Source organism: Lactuca sativa, chromosome 7, assembly GCF_002870075.4.
Source record: "Lactuca sativa cultivar Salinas chromosome 7, Lsat_Salinas_v11, whole genome shotgun sequence".
NCBI classification, from domain to species: Eukaryota; Viridiplantae; Streptophyta; class Magnoliopsida; order Asterales; family Asteraceae; genus Lactuca; species Lactuca sativa.
The window spans coordinates 12,846,954-12,854,024 of NC_056629.2; positions in this window are offsets into that span (position 1 = coordinate 12,846,954).

Sequence of the window (7,071 nt, forward strand, 5' to 3'; positions counted from 1 at the left end):
ACCTTCGGAGAACGAAGGAATGGTTCTTAGTCCTCGGAGGGAGTGATGACTTGAAGGTGCGAGCGTATAGTGACGCCAGCTTTCAGACCGACAGGGACAACTACCGTTCGCAGTCGGGCTGGGTCTTTACCCTAAACGGAGGAGCAGTGACTTGGAAAAGTTCCAAGCAGGAAACCGTAGCTGATTCAACATGCGAATCAGAGTACATTGCAGCGAGCGAAGCGTCGAAGGAGGTGATATGGTTGAAGAACTTCATTGGTGATCTTGGAGTTGTACCCGCCATAAAGGAGCCCACGGAGATTTTCTGTGATAATGAAGGAGCGGTTGCCTTGACCAAGGAACCGAGGGATCATGGTAGATCTAGACATATCAACAGAAAATATCACTTTATTAGACATCGTGTAGAAGAAGGACAACTCGTAGTGAAGAGGATATCATCAGAAGATAACCTAGCAGATCCGCTTACGAAGGGACTGAGTAGGGTTAAGCACTTGCAGCATGCTAGGAGTATTGGGCTGAAGGATGATATTAGCATAGATTAGATAGTATTAGAAACGTGTAATAGATAAATGTAATTAACATTTGATGATTAAATAAAGGAGTTTTATTTATGAGTAATGTTACTGTCTTATGTTAATTGTGTAACTATTGTTTCTCTTTGCATGTTTTGACTTCCAGAATAATTGAGTTTATTAAGAATAATCGAATTATTCAAATTGTCCACAATCGTTCATATGTTGGAAGTAGATATGAATGAAGATTGTCGTGAATTGGTGCATAGATTGTCTAAATGGTATTAGACATAGAAAAAGATTGTTGCGACGTTCATGAGTGCTTATGAACTGGTTTTGAGCATTGGAACAAACCCGTGCTTGTTGGAATCACCTTGTGGAATATGATATAAAAGGGTGATCGCAAGACGATAATATCATATAGTCTTAAAACCTAGATATATGGTTTGTTTTTTTTTAATTAGTTGTACATTGATAATGCGAAAACGCATTAGTAACTCGAGGTTATAGAACGCATTGTTGTGTATAGTTGATTAATGAATAAGTAAATGCATATAACTCGAAGTTTATCTGTAACTTTTATTCCAAGAGGGTAAAAGCGATATCTCGGCCGCTCGATGATTTGATTTGACTTATGTGTCGGGCCCGGTCAGAACTGAATTGATGTGTTCGATTAAGTTCTATGTCAAATAAATCAGAGATCGAGAAACCTAAATGCTTGACTAATCATTCCATAGAATTGTCGGCATGATATCTAACAGAGGACTGTACGATCCCTTATCTAAAGGACAAGATTGATTAGATCAGAGTTTGACAGCGTCTTTGAGAGCTATGATTACGAATCGGATTGTACTTGTGCATATAGTTACTAGACTTATCCAAGTGGGAGACTGTTGGAATAGTGTCTAAGGCTACAACTATATTAGGCAAGTATTTGACCCGATTGTGAATGGTCCTTTTGGGTTGCCTTCACCATAGCAACTTGAAAGGGTGATTTATTATGAGTGAATAAATATTATTAATATATTATGAGAATAATATAAGGAATAATAATATTGTTATTTGATTAATATAAGTCATAGATTAATTAGTATTAATTTGGTGACTTAAAGAGATTAATTAAATAAGAGGGTATGAACTGTCAATTGTTTGATAGTTACACTTTGGGCTGTAAATCCTTCTTGGATAGAGGATGGACGAATTCTAGGGCTTGGGATAGCCTCAAATTCGTCCAAGGCATTATCATGGAAAGGATTTGGATTGCTTTAAGGAATGATTATCCAACTAGGGTTTAAGGGTGAAACCCTAAGAGCCTACAAGTATAAATAGACCCCTAGAGCAAAGGGATTCGGCATCTCTTCTAAGGAAAAGAAACCATGGCCGAATCTTCCCTCTCCTCTCTCTCTCAAACCATCCTCTTTGCTAGTTGGTGTTTGTAAGCCATTAGAGGAGTGACAATTGTGACTCTAGAGCTCCAAGACAACAAGATCAAACAAGAGATTCAAAGGTAAACTTCTAGATCTGATTTCGTATTGTTCTTATACCTAATTAGTCATTAGAAGTCTTGGATTCAAAGCATGTTTAATTAGAGAAACCTAGATCCAAGCATTGGGGTTTTGCATGCGCACATAGGAAAGTTCTTATGGCTAAAACCCATCAGATACCCCATCTGATAGAGTGCTGAAGTGATGTCTGCCATTGATGGAGTGAAAAACTTAATGGAGGGATGAACAAGAAGGTTAATGGCGTTGAGGAATTTTTCTTTGGACAGAATGACCAAAGAATCATTGATAAGGTTTAGGTGGACTTCTTGGGGGTTATCGATTGGGCGATAGGCAGAAAAGGCACATTTGTAAAGAGTGGAAATTGGAACAACGTCTATAAAATCATCAAATGGTCCAAATAGAGGATGGTTTTTCAAGAACTTGATTATGAGTTTGGTGGGAGCATTGTATGAAGGTTGTTCGTCGAAGAGAACTCTGAAATTGCTTGAAGCAATTGTGGGAGAGTCTAAACCAGTTGGGTTCACTGATCCAGAGGCTTTTAATTGTTCTTTGACACACCGGATTTCACCATTGTTGAGTTTGAGAGAGCTTGAAGAATACAGAAAAGATTAAGCGTTTTGAGAGCGTAAACGTTTCTTTGTGGAGAAGAAAAGGGTTTTATAGTGTTTTATTGGAGCGGGAAACGTTTATTTTTGACCTAAGTGAAATTGGGTAAAACAACGTTTGGTAAAAAACGTTTGGGTTTATCTTTTAATTAGCATCTTTAATCTTAGCCACATATTGACAAAAGAGGGATAAAGATTGAATTTGGGATTAACCAGAAAGGACTCTGCATTTAAGGAAGTGTCAGATATTGTATCACATCATGAGAACGCGTGGAGGGGGTGAGATAAATCCGTTGGATAAAGGGGAAGTTGTAACGGATGTGATGGTTTGGGGTAATTGGAAAAGACATATTAAAGGATTTGATTTGGAAAATCTTTATTTTTTCATCGTACCTAAAATAGGTCTGACACGAGGTTTAGAGAAAAAGAATGAGACAGTATCTCAAAGGAATGTTTTTATTTAATGTTTTATTTAATGAAGGATCATTAAATAACACACTATTTTTTGTTTTTGATTTAAAAAAAAAGAAAGAACAATCTCGAAATCAATTTATGTGACTACGGATGGACACATCATTACGGATGGCTTCTTTGTCATTGCGGATGACTGCAGTGGGAGAAACTGAGAAGAGCTTGTACAAAAGGTTAGTAATAACAAGCAAGAAAGATCCATGAAAGATAGATATAACATATGGTTGCGGTACATAGACTACGGTACACAGGATATACCAAAACCATCTATTATAAGTGTATTTCAGTTAGGACCGCAATGGAGACCAAGATGGTCTGCAGTACCTATCAATTCAAGAAGAATTGAGGATCCGGATTCATCATCCCTAACATTTGTAGAAACGCATTGAGTTTGATAGAGTCAAGTGCTTTTGTAAATACATCAGCAATCTCTTCATGAGTAGGGACAAAGATGAGTTCGATGTTACCTTTCAGAATGTGGTCTTTGATGAAGTGATACCATAGTTAAATATGTTTCGTCTAGGAGTGCAGAATAGGATTATGAGAAATCGCTATGGCACTTTCAGAATCACAGTAGATTGGTATCTGTAGCATTCTGTATTCGTAGTCTAATAGTTTTGTCTTCATCCATAGAACTTGAGAACAATAGCTGGCTGCGGCCACATATTCTATTTCTGCGGTAGACAAAGAAACACAACTTTGTTTTCTTGAGGACTAGCTGACGAGTCTACCTCCCAAAAATTGACATCCACCAGATGTACTTTTTCGATCAAGTTTGCATCCGGCATGCTCTGCATCGGTAAAAGCTTGCCGACTGAAATCATTGCTTGCGGAGTACCATAGACCAAGAGATTTGCTTCCTTTCAGGTACCGGATAATTTTTTTGGTTGCGATCATATGTGACACTTTTGGGTCAGCCTGATACCTTGCACATACACTAGTAGCAAAGACAATGTCCGGACGGCTTGCGGTGAGGTACATAAGAGAGCCAATGATACTTCTATAAGTCTTATGATCCACAGATTTGCCAGAGGGATCAACAGAGATCTCATATCCGAAGGCCATATGGACCTTAGCCGAGGAGCAGTTGTCCATAGAGTATTTCTTCAATAGTTTAGTGGTGTACTTCTCTTGATGAATAAATATCCCTTGTTGAATTTGTTTGACTTGAAGACCTAGAAAGAAATTAATCTCTCTATTCATGCTCATTTCAGATTTGTTTGTCATGAGCTTAGCAAAATCATCCAGCATTCCTTGATCAGTCGATCCGAAGATGATATCATCCACGTATATTTGTACAAGCATAAGGTGGTCACCGTTTGCTTTCCTAAACAACGTGGGATCAATCACTCCTTTTTTGTAGCCTGAAGAGACTAGGAATTCAGAAAGAGTCTCATACCAAGCTCTTGGAGCTTGCTTCAGACCATAGACTGCCTTTTGAAGCTTGTAGCAATGGTCAGGGAATTCAATACTTTCAAAATCGGGAGGTTGTTGCAGATAAACCTCTTCTTTCAATTCCCCACTGAGAAAAGCACTCTTAACATCCATTTGGTGTACCTTGATGTTTTTGTGGGTAGCATATGCTAAAAAGATTCGAATGGCTTCCTTTCTTGCTGCCGGAGCATATGTTTCATCGTAGTCAACACCTTCCAGTTTACTGTACCCCTTTGCAACCAGTCTTGCCTTATTTCTGATAACCGCACAAGATTCATCTAGCTTGTTCTTGAACACCCATCTTGTTCCAACAACAGTATGGCCTTGTGGTATAGGAAAAAGTTGCCAATCCTTGTTTCTTTTGAATTCTTCTAGTTCTTCTTGCATTGCAGAAATCCAATTAGGTTCCAATAATGCTTCTTTGATCGATCTTGGCTTGACTGCAGACATAAATGCTGTGTAGTGACAATGATCAGATAAGTCCTTGGCAGATCGAATCTAGATACCTTCGGATGGATTGCCAATAATTTGACCTGGTGGGTGGTCCTTCGTCCATAGATGTAGACGAGGCATCAGATGGTCAGCGGTTGCGATAGAAGGAATGTCTTCAATATTAGAGGTTTCTTCGGATGGGGATGGCGGTTCCCCCTGGATTTGAGAACATCCTGCAGAGTTATCTTGGCTTGTTGGAGCGAGAAAGAAATTTTCTTGAACAGCTTGGAGAGGTTCCCCCTGGATTGCTGATGGGAGTTCCTCTGGTACCTGAGAAGGTTCCCCCTGGACTGCTGATGGGAGAGTGATGATCCTTGAATCGGTTCGAGTGTCAATGTTCTCTATGATTTCATCATCCTAATCCTAAGATACGTTTGATGGTAGTGATTTTCTGAGGAGAGGAGCTTGAGCATCATCAAATACTAGAAGCTCGATGGTTGTTGCTTGATCCGGAGTTGAGCTTTCCCCCTCAACCGGAGAGGTGAAAGTATTGAGAGATGCTACTTCGGATTGAGATGGACGAGAAACATCAGCATGTTGTTGCTAAGCAGTCAATGACACAAGAACTTCAGACAATTTTGCCGTTTGAATAGGATCAAAAAGATCATCATAATTGAATTCAACCAGATTTAGAGGACCTAAAGAGGCAGGAATGTCACTTTCTATGATGGCAGTGGTTTCAGTGGATGGAGAGGCGTTGCGGATGTAAGAATCATCAAATTTTACATCGAAGCTTTCAATGATTAGCCATGTACGTCTGATAAGAACCCGGTAAGCAACCTTGTTCGTCGAGTAGCCATGAAAGATACCTTCATCAGACTTCGGTGCAAATTTGTTAAGTTGATCTCTGTTGTTGATCACAAAACATCTACACCCAAAAATGTGAAAGAAACGAACATTTGGTTTATGGTTGTTAAGGCCCTCATATGGTGTTTTATTGAGGCCTTTGCACACAATGATTCGAATTTGAACAAAGCATGCGATTGCTACAGCTTCAGCCCAGAAGTAAAGAGGAAGGTGTGCGAAGTTGAGCATGGATGTGGCTGCTTCGACAGGTGTACGATTCCTTCTCTCTACTACACCATTTTGTTGAGGTGTATATGGAGCTGAAAAGTTGTGAGTGATCCCTTTAGACACCAAGAAGCTGTTGAGTGGATGGTTAGCGAATTCGGTTCCATTATCACTGCGGATGCTTCTTATAGGCAGCTTGATCTGGAGTTCTATCTCTTTGATGAAGTTGATGAGAATTTGCGGTGTTTCAGATTTGAGTCTGAGGAAGAATACCAAAGTGAAGCGAGTGAAGTCATCAACTATAACCAGTATGTACTTTTTGTGATGAAGACCGGCTACGATTGAAGGACCGCCATTGTAACACCAAGAATTTAAAAATAATTTTTCGCATTTTATAAAGGCAAAATTCATTTAATATTCAAAAAAACATCATTGTTTGTAATTCATTCCATAACATATAAAAACCCCAAGATCACATAATATAAAATCCCGCGTGTGTGCACTGATCAGGCCGGCGCCTTCCCGCGATCCTCACTAGTGCCTGAAACAAATAACACCAACACTGTAAGCATAAAGCTTAGTGAGTTCCCCAAAATATCACATAACACATATTAGCCACTCGAGGCTATAACTCTGTGGGTCCGTGCACCCATACTCTGTGAACCCTCAGGTTCTAACTCTGTAAACAAGCATAGCATAAATCACATAGAAGAATGCAGTGCAACACATAACATACATAGCATACAAATACTCTATCATATAACTCTGGTTACCTACTCAAGGTAAAGTATAGTGAGAAGACTCACCTCGCGTGTCTCGATATCTCACAACCTTGGGAATCCCTCGTGCCCGATTCTCCGAGCTCTAATCCTCCTATAACATCATATGTCCCTAGTTAACACTTTATATCTCTAATGTTGACTATCCCTAAGAAGTCAACACAGGTCCACTCTGGTCAACGGTCAACGGTCAACTTTGACCGGACTCGGCGAGCGCTAGGGCGACTCGGCGAGTCTAGACGTTCTCACCAATTCTCTAAGA